General features: G+C 34.9%; 1 protein-coding gene across 1 annotated transcript in view; it reads left to right on the forward strand.

Moving 5' to 3' along the window:
* Nt5b (5' nucleotidase B) overlaps positions 1–14058 on the forward strand; it is a 434421-nt gene that overhangs the window by 11621 nt on the left and 408742 nt on the right.

A 14058-nucleotide genomic window follows, 5' to 3' on the forward strand; every position in this document is an offset into this window, starting at 1 on the left:
CATACACCTGACAACACTGAGATTACCAAACATTTTTTTCTCTCTCAAGGGGTTAAGTACTGCACTGTAATCGGTCAGTGGCTACTTTCCTCTTGGTAAGGGTAGAAGGGACTCTTTAGCTATGGTAAGCAGCTCTTCTAGGAGAAGGATACTCCGAAATCAAATCATTGTTCTCAAGTCTTGGGTAGTGCCATAACCTCTGTACCATGGTCTTTCGCTGCCTTGGGTTAGAGTTCTCTTGCTTGAGGGTACACTCGGGCATACTGTTCTCTCTTGTTTCTCCTCCTCTTGTTTTGTTAAAGCTTTTATAGTTTATATAAGAAATATTTATTTTAATATTGTTGCTGTTCTTTAAAAAAATTAATTTATTTCCTTGTTTCCTTGCCTCACTGGGCTGTTTTCCCTGTTGGAGCCCCTGGGCTTATAGCATCCTGCTTTTCCAACTAGGGTTGCAGCTTAGCAATTAATAATAATGATAATAATAATAATAATAATATTATACAGTATATATAATTACAGATATTTTGAGATATATATTACTTAGTTCTTAATCTAAATAAGACCAAATTATCTTCAAGCAATAGGATTTTTTTTTTTGTAGGATCGAAGAAGATAATTATGGATATTTAAGTCTTTTCTTTTTCATAAACTGTAAAACAAACTTTTTCTCCCCCAAAAATGTAATACGATTGATATTGTATAGTATCTGAACTTTTAAACTTTTGATGGTAAATTTGGCCTTTAAAATTTCACTTTAAGCCCCTGAGATGATATATGTACAATATTATGTAATGAGTGGTCTCTCTCTCTCTCTCTCTCTCTCTCTCTCTCTCTCTCTCTCTCTCTCTCTGTATGTAAGTTTGCATGTGTGTTGTAAGATTAGTGGCATTGAAATAGCTATGCTAATCAGTTACAGGTGATAAAAATGAGCTACTGTCCTTGCTGGAAAGGCAAGTTAATTTTAACAAACGCAACAACCATAAATTGAAAACACATATTGATTATTATATTCATCACTTGTACAAATTTCTCACTGATAGTCTCCCCCACGTGCCACGATAGGATGTTGCACGGATAGCATAATGTAGTGGAGGTTGATCTAGGCAAAGCCTTGGTCTAGGGCTAGTCCTATGAAGGTTCCTTGGTGTTACTGCCCTGCCAGCCGAAGGTTCAGTTGTACTATGAAGTCACTGAAGGTCATATGCGAGGTTATGTCATAGCTGGGCGGTTTGTTTATTATTTTTCTTAGCTAGTTGAAGGACAGGGGTTATTTGTTTATGGTAAGACCACGTGTTGTGTTAGTGTTGCTTTCATATCCGTGTATAAATTTAACTAGATTAATGTTGAAGGCATATTTTGCATGTACAGTATACAGTAGTTGTATTTTACATCTATAATTGTTGATTGGAGCTTTATTGTGGGGAATCGTGAGTAATTTTTTAAAGATTTAGAACTAAACTGTTAGGAATTACGTGTAATTTAACATTGCTAATATTTTTTAAATATTTGGTTGCAAATATACGACTGATTTTACCAATGTTTTTTATGTGCAGCATTCTACATGCAGACCATTCTGACGATAAGATTGCTTCACTTCCTGGCAACTCGATAGCGTTGTTTTGTAGCCTTGAAGAAGCTCTTCTGGTAGGCGAGGAATAGGGTTATGTCATAACGGGAAGAAGAGTTGGTTTGTTTTGTTTACTTTGAAAACCATCCCCGGGACGGTTCTGTTGTAGGTTTGGCGTTAAAGGAATGGCGCAAGTTGTGATGATGTAAACACTTGCTCAATTCTGTAATTATTTGTTTGTATTGTTGTTGATTATTTAAGACGACTCATCTATTCAAAGACATTGATACGAACGGGGAGGTTACACTTGAAGAAATCAAATAAATAAGGTGGATAGACATATAATTGTTCATGACTTGCTATGAATTTCTCGAGTTCGTTTTTGGATAATGATTATTTAAAAAAGAGAATTGACTTAAAAAGACGTTTTATCCCCAACGTGTGTGTTTGGTGTTTTAATGAGAATTGTATTCTTTCTAAATGTTTTGTTTTATTTTGATTATGGCAGTTGTCATAAATATTAAAACTAGTGACAGGAGCAGTCTTGTACGAAGTTAATCTCTCTCTCTCTCTCTCTCTCTCTCTCTCTCTCTCTCTCTCTCTCTCTCTCTCTCTCTCTCTCTCTCTCTCTCTCTCCAAAGATACTATGAATATAAATGTATTATTTCAATAACTTGTAGAATGAGTAGTCAATGTTTAAACCTTTCTTAAAAAGGTAGCTACACCTGAAGACAGTTTTATTTACAATGACATAACAAGAACAAAATGACAAAGTTAGATATATTCGTGTTGTTTACTATTACTGCTACTATTAGTAATATTAACAGTGATAAAAATAGTAAACGAAATAATATAACGACTGTTTATTTTAGTTTCAACTGCAATGTTCTACATGGTCAGTGAAGGGAAGAATACACCACAGTGAAAGAACAGCTGACATATATATATATATATATATATATATATATATATATATATATATATATATATATATATATATATATATATATATACATATATATGTGTGTGTGTGTATATATATATACGTAGAGAGAGAGAGAGAGAGAGAGAGAGAGAGAGAGAGAGAGAGAGAGAGAGAGAGAGAGAGAGAGAGAGATTAGTTTTCTACATTCTTAGTAGTGAGCAAAAACCTTGAGATTATTATGAGAGTTGAATTAATTTTCCCAAGACGTTTCAGTATGCGAGTTATCATTGCATGCCAGTCATTATATATATATATATATATATATATATATATATATATATATATATATATATATATATATATATATATGAGTGATATATAAAGATATCTGATATTAGGGACCTGTCGAAGATCTGGAATAAGTGATTTGTCCAATAACGAATAAGTGATTTGTCCAATATGTAGAATAAGTGATTTGTCCAATATCTGGAATTAGTGACTTGTCCAATATCTGGAATTAGTGACTTGTCCAATATCTGGAATTAGTGACTTGTCCAATATCTGGAATAGGTGACTTGTCGAAGATCTGGAATAAGAGATTTGTCCAATACCTGGAATAAGTGGTTTGTCCAATATCTGGAATAGGTGTTTTAGCAAAGATCTGGAATAGGTTAGGCTACTTGTCTAAGATATGGAATAAGTGATTTGGCGAATACCTAGAACAAGTGACTTGTCTAAGATCTGGAATAAGTGATTTGGCCAATACTCGGAATAGGTGACTTGTCAAAGATCTGGAATGTGACTTATTAAATATCTGGAGTATGTGATTTGTCCAATATTTGGAATAAGTGATTTGTTCAATATCTGGAATAAGTGATTGCTTAATATCTGGAATAAATTGTTTGTTTAATATCTGGAATAAGTGGTTTGTCTAATATCTAGAATAAGGGATTTGTCTAATATCTGGAATGTGGTTTGTCTAATGTCTGGAATTGGTGGTTTGTCTATTATTTGGAATAGACTAGTTGTGGGAAGATCTGGAATGGGTGATTTGTCTAATATCTGGAATAAATTATTTATTCAATATCTAGAATGTGTTTTGTCCACTATCTGGAATATGTGACTTGTCATAGATCTGGAATAGGTGACTTGTCTAAGATCTGGAATAAGTGATTTGTCCAATGCTCAGCATAGGTGACATGTCTAAGATCTGGAATATGTGACTTCGAAGATCTGGAGTAAGTGGTTTGTCATATCTGGAATAAGTGATTTATTTAACATCTGGAATAAGTGATTTGTCTAATATCTGGAATAAGTGGTTTGCTCAATATCTGGAATAAGTGGTGTATCTAATATCTGGAATAAGTGATTTGTATAATATCTGGAATAAGTGGTTTATCTAATATCTGGAATAAGTGATTTGTCTAATATCTGGAATAAGTGGTTTGCCCAATATCTGGAATAGGTGATTTATCTAATGTCTGGAATAAGTGGTTTGTCTAATATTTGTAATAAGTGCTTTGCCCAATATCTGGAATAAGTGATTTATCTAATATCTAGAATAAATGATTTGTCTAGTATCTGGAATAAGTGTTTTGCCAAATATCTGGAATAAGTGATTTATCTAATATCTGGAATAAATGGTTTGTCCAATATAGGGAATAAATGGTTTGTTCAATATCTGGAATAAGTGATTTATCTGATATCCGGAATAAGTGATTTGTCTAATATATCTGGAATAAGTGGTTTGCCCAATAACTTCAATAAGTGATATATCTAATATGTGGAATAAGTGACTTGTCTAATATCTGGAATAAGTGGTTTGCCTAATATCGGGAATAAGTGATTTATCTAATATGTGGAATAATTGAATTGTCTAATATATGGAATAAGTGGTTGGTTCAATATCTGAAATCGGTGACTTATCAAAGACCTAGAATAGGGAACTTATTGAAGATCTGGAATGGTTAACATATCGAAGTCTTTGTACAGGAGATTTATCGAAGATCTGGATAGTACATCAGTCTAATGGTGGTAATGACCACCTGAAAAGTTGAAGTTGGTTTAGAGCAATTAATAATTGTTCTTCCGTTGTGTACTGAAGGCAATCTTAGGACTGCAAATATTAGCAGACACTTTGTTCTTTGTAAGGAATACTTTGTCATTGTCTTGTTTGTTTTAAAACAATAGATTTCCAATTGATATTTGTTGATTGTCAAAAAAGAAATCATTGCTTCAATGGGGTTGGAAAACAGCGATAGTTATACTCTCTCTCTCTCTCTCTCTCTCTCTCTCCTCTCTCTCTCTCTCTCTCTCTCTCTCTCTCTCTCTCTCTCTCTCGTTGCGTAGGTGAAAGTGAGCTAGACTGTCTATTCGATTCTGAGACGAAAGAGAAAAGGGCATATCCGGGCTTCTTGTTCATCTAAACTGTAAAATGGATATCTGGCTGTTAGTAAACTGCTAATGGTTGTAGTTACGGTCGGTTGGAGGAAGGAGGAGATTATGGAAAACAAAGTAGTTGATCAGTGATGCATCAAATTAATATACTTTTCCATTATAATATAAAAAGAAACCCGAAGGACTCTCTGCGGCAATTCTTATTCCCTATGACGTGAAGACACTTGTCAAATGTTCCTTGTCGATGACCATCGATGTAGTGATTCCAGTTCATGACAACAAGAAATCTTTATATCAGACAAGAAATGCTAGATCTTTATAAGAATGCGATTACAAGGCTTCCAGAAGGCTAATATCACTGGCTACAGCACTCCTTGCACTTACTGTACTGCCTCTGCAACGTATGCAATGCCTCCAAAGACTCGAATCACTGGCTGGCAGTTCTTTCCTCAGACAGCCTCTACAATGTTTATAACGCTTCTAAAACGCTGAAACCTTTGGCTATTACACAATATATGGCATTGCCCCCTGACCACGCCCCCCCCCCAATATGAAGTAAATGCATAATATTAATTTGATATTGCATTCCAATAGAGTTGTGGTGGCCGACGTGGTAACGCTCCCTGACTGGTGAACGCCAGACTGGGGTTAGAGTCCCGCTCAAACTCTTTACTTTCTTTAGTCGCTGCAACCTCTCCATCCTTGTAAGCTGAGGATGTGGGGTTTGTGGGAGCCTATAGGTCTATCTGCTGAGTCATTGGTAGCCATTGCCTGGCGCTCCTTGGTCTTAGATTGGTGGAGGTGGGGCTTGGGCGCTGATTAAGTGTGTATATGGCTAGTCTCTAGGGCATTGTCCTGCTCGATAGGGCAATAAATGGAGATAGTGGACTTCACTTTGGTCCTGCTCAACACCACAGTTATATGCGTATACGTGGTAATACATTTTTTTATAATCCACATTAACGTATTTTTTTTATATTTTACAGTAATCACATGTATTGGCTTACCGCATGATGTTAAACGCATTTTGAGAAAACAAAAATTTCGCTTATTGATGTTACTATGCAAATGACTTCCATCATTTAATTTAGATATATTTAATTTGACTTTTCTCTCAAGCAGAGACAGGAGGGGGGGGGGGGCTTTCTAATGTCATTTTTTTTTCTAGTTGAAACCTGAATTAATTAGAGGAAAGAAGTTATAATAGAAATTAAGAGGATCATAACCAAGAAGGGTTAGACAGACACCTTCTTGAAAAGAAATTAGTAAGGAATTTAAGTAAACCTGAAATCAAACCACTGTTCTCTAATCTTGGGTAATGCCATAGCCTCTGTATCATGATCTTCCACTCTCTTGGGTTAGAGTTCTCTTGCTTGAGGGTACACTCGGGCATACTATTCCATCTTATTTCTCTTCCCCTTGATTTGTTAAAGTTTTTATACTTTATATAGGAGATATTTATTTTAATCTTGTTGCTGTTCTTAAGATATTTTATATTTGTTTCCTTTCCTCACTGAGCTATTTTCCGTATTGGAGCCCCTGGGCTTATAACATCCTGCTTTTCCAACTAGGGTTTTAGCTTAGCAAGTAATAATAATAATAATAGTAATAATAATAATTAAGTATTTGTTTTTAAGAGGAATAAAAATGTAAACCAGTTAATAGTTATAGAAGCTGGACTGCCGTGTAGGGAGGGGAGGGTTAGACGAAACGGAAGTGTAATGTATACCAATAGTCATAAAGCAGTGCAGGTGTAAACACTTCTTATTGTTTACATTTGACCTCAAGTCAAACTGTATGTGGCACACAGGACCCACAGAGATGGAGAAAATAAGTGATAGTACTGCATATTTTTTTTTTTATTAATCAAATGAATTATAATCGTCAGTTACGAGAGAATGTTAGATGATAATTTACAGAATTCTAGAGTAATTGGAATCACAATATTTAGAGCACCGATTATGGAAAAAGATATAGCTACAGGAAATCCTAAGGTCTGTCTTTATTTTAGAATTTTGTCTGTTTATCTTTAATTTCCGTAACCATATTTAGAAAATAGTGCCGATTGGATAAAAATTACGTTAAATTATATACAGGAAAACAATCAGTCTAATAAATTTATGAAGGCTTTGTCACACGAGTAACAAGTGGCCAAATATGATTTGCAAAGGCAATGAAACAAGGGTACGTAACCAAGCAGCTAATATTTTGAAGAAACATTATAATCATCTACGAATTTCTACGTTCTTGTATCACTTTCCTAACGATCACAAACGTCTTAAAATTTTCCATTTATATTATAAAAATAAGACGGCTACTTGCTACAATTTTTTACTTAATAAAAGATGTCAGGAAAGTGGTTGCGTAACGAAACCCCAAAACGAGTTATCCTTCTGGCTTTTGATATCCCAGTTTTCCCCCCTGGTCATATGGGCTTCTTAATATTTTCCTTTATTCTGAAAACTTGTACTGACCTTTACGTTCATGCTCCGTTTTTTTTTTTTTTTTTTTTTTTTAATTTTAAAATCGAATATTAAGGATTCTTTAACTTCGTCAGTGCAGATTTTGTCTACTTTCATGATAATCGATGATCTGATGTAATTCGTGATATTAAATTGTCCAATCAGTCAAGTTATATATCACTCGTTGCTGTGTATAACTTGGCTAGTAACTGCGCTTTGGCAAGCATATTTTATGTGATTTGCTTACAGCATTAAACTGTATTTCAAGTGCGTTTAGCGTCGATTCGTCAAACATTCATTTGCACCACCCCCTCAAGATGACTTTGTAGTGTCTGATATCTAACAGTAATCAGTCACCTCAGGTTCATGAGATCTTTTACTTTTGAAAGTTCAGAGTGACAGATTTGTGTGAAACTTGGTGTGCAATAACCGTAGAGTATCCATAAGTGCATAAGCCTCTCTTTTTCTGTGACAGTGTAGTGTAGACGTTGATTTAAATACAGATTACAATTTAGGTAATGCCCTCTTCCCTTAGGAAATGTTGCCCCTTTCTTGTTGTGCATCCTCCAAGCTCATTGAAATTTTGCAAGGTCAGAGTGTCGCGAAAATAGGAGGATCCTTATCATCCTTTGGATCCTTTCCGATAGGACTTTGTCACAGGAAACTACTAATATCCGGGCGAATCTTGCACGGTCACTTACACTTATGTGGATTGAGGTCACAGGGGGAATTGATGTGCGATTCCGTATAGTTGAGAGAGAGAGAGAGAGAGAGAGAGAGAGAGAGAGAGAGAGAGAGAGAGAAGAGAGAGAGAGAGAGTGTTACTGTCGGTGGTACTTTAGTAGGCGGTCTACCTATAATCTGTTCTATACAGCGGTCTTTTGTTCAATCGGTTATATGTATATAGCCTATAATTGTATTATATATATACATATATGTGCGTATTTACGTATGTTTATATACTTCTATATCCACGTATTTATATAGTACGTATATTTTGAATAAGAAACATGAAATAATTAACCACAATGATTTAATTTATATTTTTTAAAGTCAGAGGGCGTTGGATCGAGCCGCGGCTACCAGAGAATAAGAGAAAATGGAAGATATATTTTCATACTGAAACTCTTCTTATATTTTCATACTGAAACTCTTCTTATATTTTCATACTGAAACTCTTCTTATATTTTCATACTGAAACTCATCTTCTCATAACAAAAAGAAAAAAAAATATAGAAGATACTTAAAGCGTACATATTGAAGGGAAGGGATTGAAAATTCCGGGAAAGGCAAGACTGACTAAAAGAATGGGGAGGGAAATAATGATAAATATACAAAAAAAAAAAAAAAAAAAAAGAAAAAAAAAAAAAAAAAAAAAGCATGGAAGAATAATGTCGGATAATCCAATGAGGAAAAAAAATCTTTCTTCGTAATGTTTTTGCATCGTATTTCCAGGAGAAAATTCGGTGACATCTAAGTATTTCCCCAGCTGGTGTTAAGCCCCTGAAACTTTAATAGGATTTCTCTCTCTCTCTCTCTCTCTCTCTCTCTCTCTCTCTCCTCTCTCTCTCTCTCTCTCTCTCTCTCTCTCTCTCTCTCCACGAATAAATGTATAGATTTTGTACCCCTAGTTACTGAGAGAGAGAGAGAGAGAGAGAGAGAGAGAGAGAGAGAGAGAGAGAGAGAGAGAGAGAAAAAATTTATCAAATCCATGAAAGTGTATCCAAAATTGGACCATGATGAAGTTCAAGAAGCTGGTCAGCTGAATAAGACGAGGCTCTGTGACTGGTAAAAAATGGAATAGGTTCAAGTAAAACATAGGTGTTAGTGAGTAAGGCTCACTGTAGTCAGCAACTGAGCCTTGAGGTAGTAGGTTGGTCAGGGCACCAGCCAACCGTTGAGATACTACCACTAGAAATTTATGGGGGGCCTTTGACTGGCCAGACGGTACTACATTGGATCCTTCTTTCTGGTTACGGTTCACTATCCCTTTGCTTACACATACACCGAATAGTCTGGCCTATTCTTTACCGATTCTCCTCTGTCTTCATACACCTGGCAACACAGAGATTACCAAAGGGGTTATCTACTTTACTGTAATTGTTCAGTGGGTACTTTCTTCTTGGTAAGGGTAGAAGGGACTCTTTAGCTATGGTAAGCAGCTCTTCTAGGAGAAGGATACTCCAAAATCAAACCATTGTTCTCTAGTCTTGGGTAGTGTCATAGCCTCTGTACCATGGCTTCCACTATCTTGAGTTAGAGTTCTCTTGCTTGAGGGTACACTCGGGCACAATACTCTATCTAATTTCTCCTCCTCTTGTTTTGTTAAAGTTTTTATAGTTTATTTAGGAAATATTTATTTTAAAATTTCTGTTGTTAAAATATTTTATTTTTCCTTGTTTCCTTTCCTCGCTGGGCTATTTTTCCCTGTTGGGCCCCTGGGCTAATAGCATCCTGCTTTTCCAACTAGGGTTGTAACTTAGTTAATAATAATAATAATAATAATAATAATAAAGGCTTCTTTAAAGGAAGGAAGGAGAGAGAGAGAGAGAGAGAGAGAGAGAGAGAGAGAGAGAGAGAGAGAGAGAGAGAGAGAGAGAGAGAGATAATTTCAATCCGATAGGATAAAGATTAATCACATTTGGGCCCAATCGTGAATGAAAATATTCTTTCTTTATTTAACAAAAACAGTAATCGTATTCTCGTTGAGATATTACCACCAGTGAATTCAAGGGTCCTTTGACTGGCCAGATAGTACTACATTGCATTCTTCTCTCTGGTTACGGTTCACTTTCCTTTTGCCTGCACATACACCGAATAGTATGGCCTATTTTTTACAGATTCTCCTCTGTCCTCATACACCTGACAACACTGAGATTACCGAACGATTCTTCTTCACCCAAGGGGTTAACTACTGCACTAATTGTTCTGAGGCCACTTTCCTCTTGGTAAGGGTAGAAGAGAGACTTTAGCTATGATAAGCAGGTCATCTAGGAATAGAACACTCCGAAATCAAACCATTGATCTCTAGTCTTGGGTAGTGCCATAACCTCTGTACCATGGTCTTCCACTGTCTTGGGTTAGAGTTCTCTTGCTTGAGGGTACACTCGGGCACACTTTTCTGTCTTATTTCTCTTCCTCTAGTTTTGTTAAAAGTTTTTATAGTTTACATAAGAAGTATTTATTTTAATGTTACTGTTCTTAGAATATTTTATTTTTCCTTGTTTCCTTTCTTCACTGGGCTATTTTCCCTGTTGGGGCTCTTGGGCTTATAGCATTCTGCTTATCCAATTAGGGTTGTACTTAGCAAGTAATAATAATAATAATAATAATAATAATAATAATAATAGACAAACACTCCATAAAGAAGTAAACAAAAGCAAAAGGAGCATTGATGAGACATTAAATTCTTAATTGGCGACTATAGTTCAGTGCGGACAGATAGCTATCACAACCCCTCCCCTCTTGTCTGGGCAGACGAAAAGTTATGCACTGGTTGGCCCAGACAATCACGTTTCCACCACGCTGCACCAACGTGGGTCAACTGGGAGACGCCTACAGGCCAGCGTATGACTGCATGTATCACATGCTGAAAGGGAGAGAGGGAGGAGTGTTGCTTTTACTCATGTTCCTATTTTTGGGCGTTTTCTATATTCTAATTTGAGAGATTTTGATTTTTATGTTACTAGAAGAACTTATTGGTCTATGTTTATTTGTATGTATCCAGCGTATGACTGTATGTATCACATGCTGAAAGGGCGAGAGGGAGGAATGTTGCCTTTACTCATGTTCCTATTTTGGGCGTTTTCTATATTCTAATTTGAGACATTTTGGTTTTTATATTACTAGAAGAACTTATTGGTCTATGTTTATTTGTATGTATCCAGCGTATGACTGTATGTATCACATGCTGAAAGGGCGAGAGGGAGGAATGTTGCTTTTACTCATGTTCCAATTTTTGGGATATTTTTATATTCCAATTTGAGAGATTATGATTTTTATATTACTAGAAGAACTTATTGGACTGTTTATTTGGATGTATCAATATGTTGTCTTTATTGCCATGTTATCTTGCATTATTATTGTTGTTTTCTTCTACTTAATGGTTTGTTTATTTGGTCTTGATGTTTTATTTGCATTACCCATTTTCGTTTTTTTTTTTTTTATTCCACTTTGGGTAATTTTAATTTATTGTACTAGAATGTCGAAATATTCGTCAATAATGTTGGTTTATGTGTCTTTCTGTTCCTTTTATTGTTGTGTTTTAAGCATAGTCTTTGTTGTTTTCTTGTATTATTGGTTAGTTTTTATCATATGTTTTTATATGTATTACCGCGTTTTTGCTCTTCCCTGTTGATAATCATTGCAATTAACATGACTAATTATCGTGCTGTTCTCATCTTACCAAGATTATCATCCTTATTATCCGTCACTCCAATCATCGACCTCTCAAGACGTTTATATTTACTTTCATTTCTTCCTTCTCTTCAACCCAAAAACGCATCCAGTTCAGTATCAACCTCTTGAGATTAGATCGGATTAATGGACTTCATTAATTAGTGTGTATAAACCCGAAATCCTGCGTCCCTCCTGCCATACAGTAGGGAACTGGTTTGTTGATGTCGTTACGTAAGAAAGACTTGGGCCACGCTATGTCCCACGTGTTCTGATTTGCTATGGGTTTAAAGGGCCTTCTGACATTTAGATTTATATGGGGTGTGTGTGTGTGTGGGGGGGGGGGGGGGTTGTGGAATGTGTGTTTTTTAATGGTACTTTTTTTTCTGTCGATTCAGTTTTTTTTTCTTTTTTTTCTTTTTTTTTTTAGATCAATGTATGATTTTAAAGGTTACTTTTTCATCATGATTTAGTTCAAACGCAAATTTTACTTTTTTCGAGATCTAAATTATTTTCATGTGGTGAACTAATTTTTAAATGTTTATTTTTTTCGTTTGTTATTTCTATAGCCCATTTGTACTGTATTTGGGTGCTGTAACCCTGTGAACGCTTTTACACTGATAACTTCCGAGTCGGAAAAATACATTAAAAAAAGTTTTATTTTCATCTGCGTTAACTTAAAATTCTGAGTTTTATTTTTTTAAGGAAAAATGTTTTGGTTTTCATTCGGTTAATCTTATTCAAACGGAATGACTTGAATCATATTGAACTGTAGACATCCATTAGAACTGAGAACAATAGTAAAACTAAAATAAGAATGAAATATCATTTACAGTATTACCACTAGAATAGATTTCAGTATAAACCACAGCGAGCCTTGGAACCTTGAGCCTCTCGCTCTAGTAAGTGTTGCCAGAGGTTCGTTGCAGCATCCTTCCTGTCACCCGGCTGCATTGCTTTCGCTGTCTCCCATTCCATTCCTGTTCCACTGTCCAACCAACGTCTCTAACTTCTTGTGTAGTTTTTAAATAGTTTTAGACGCTGAATGGCATCCCCGGTTCATAGGGCCCATATTCATAAATCTAATCTTTTCATTATTAGAGAATGAATCGTATATAGCTCGAGAAATATGACTCATAAAACCTGTTAGCAGTTTGTTCTGGAGTGAAACAAACTTTTATCCTCCATTAGATAACACACACACACACTCTCTCTCTCTCTCTCTCTCTCTCTCTCTCTCTCTCTCTCTCTCTCTCTCTCTCTCTCAGATGACCCACGTAGCCGCATCGTGTTGGAAACGTGATGGGTAGAACCTGTTGTTGTTGTTGTTGTGTCCACAAGAGGTGAGGCTTGTGATAGCCATCACCCAACGGTGAAACTATCGTATGTTTTGTTGGTCTATCGAGTCGTCTGTCCTTGTTTGTTTGTCGTCTTGTTTACCATTTACTCTCGTTTATATTGAGAATTTCGTCTTTATTTTCCTTGGACTCTCCTTATTATGAGATTTGAATGTCTTATTGTTTATCACTTTTATAGATTTGTCTTCTGATTTTGCTTTTTCATCTTTAATGATAGTTATTTTTCTCATGTCGGTTTTTTAAATAATTACAGGATTGATATTTTTAAAATTTTATTAGTGTTACTAATTCTCGGAACTACATTATTTTACGTTTTCAAGCAATTAATTTTACATTAACTTTAGATAGCTCATAGGTAGATTTAAAAAGAACTACCAACGCGTCTCGCATTATTATTATTATTATTATTATTATTATTATTATTATTATTATTATTTTATTATTATTATTATTATTTGTCAGTATGCAGAACATAGTGGTAAACAGAGACAATCAGAGAGATAATGAAAATTGATAAGTAAAGATAAAATAAAAAAGACATACTATACATTCATGAATAGTGATAAAAAATGAATCTTAGACAGTAACGGGATGTTAATAAATATTAGTATTGTAGCGGTTAACTTTGCAATTGTGTTTTTTGTCTTAAGAAACCTGTCAGAATGGATGGTAAATGTTTATAAATGTTTGGGAAAAGTTTAATAATCATTTTAATAATAATATAATCAAATAGACCGAGACAAGGAAAATGTGAGTGTGGAATGAAATACACAATTGCTTTGTGATCAATTTAATTTGCGTAAAAATAAACTTAATAACTTCATTTATTTATTGATTCCACATTATTTTCTGTAAATAATGAAGTTTAAAGATTCGTTAGCACTGAATTTAATAATTTGTTTAAAGAATAAAAATGAATGGTGTGGAAAATCAAAACGAAGGATGAAAATCAAA

The sequence above is a fragment of the Palaemon carinicauda genome, chromosome 28 (assembly GCF_036898095.1).
Source record: "Palaemon carinicauda isolate YSFRI2023 chromosome 28, ASM3689809v2, whole genome shotgun sequence".
NCBI classification, from domain to species: Eukaryota; Metazoa; Arthropoda; class Malacostraca; order Decapoda; family Palaemonidae; genus Palaemon; species Palaemon carinicauda.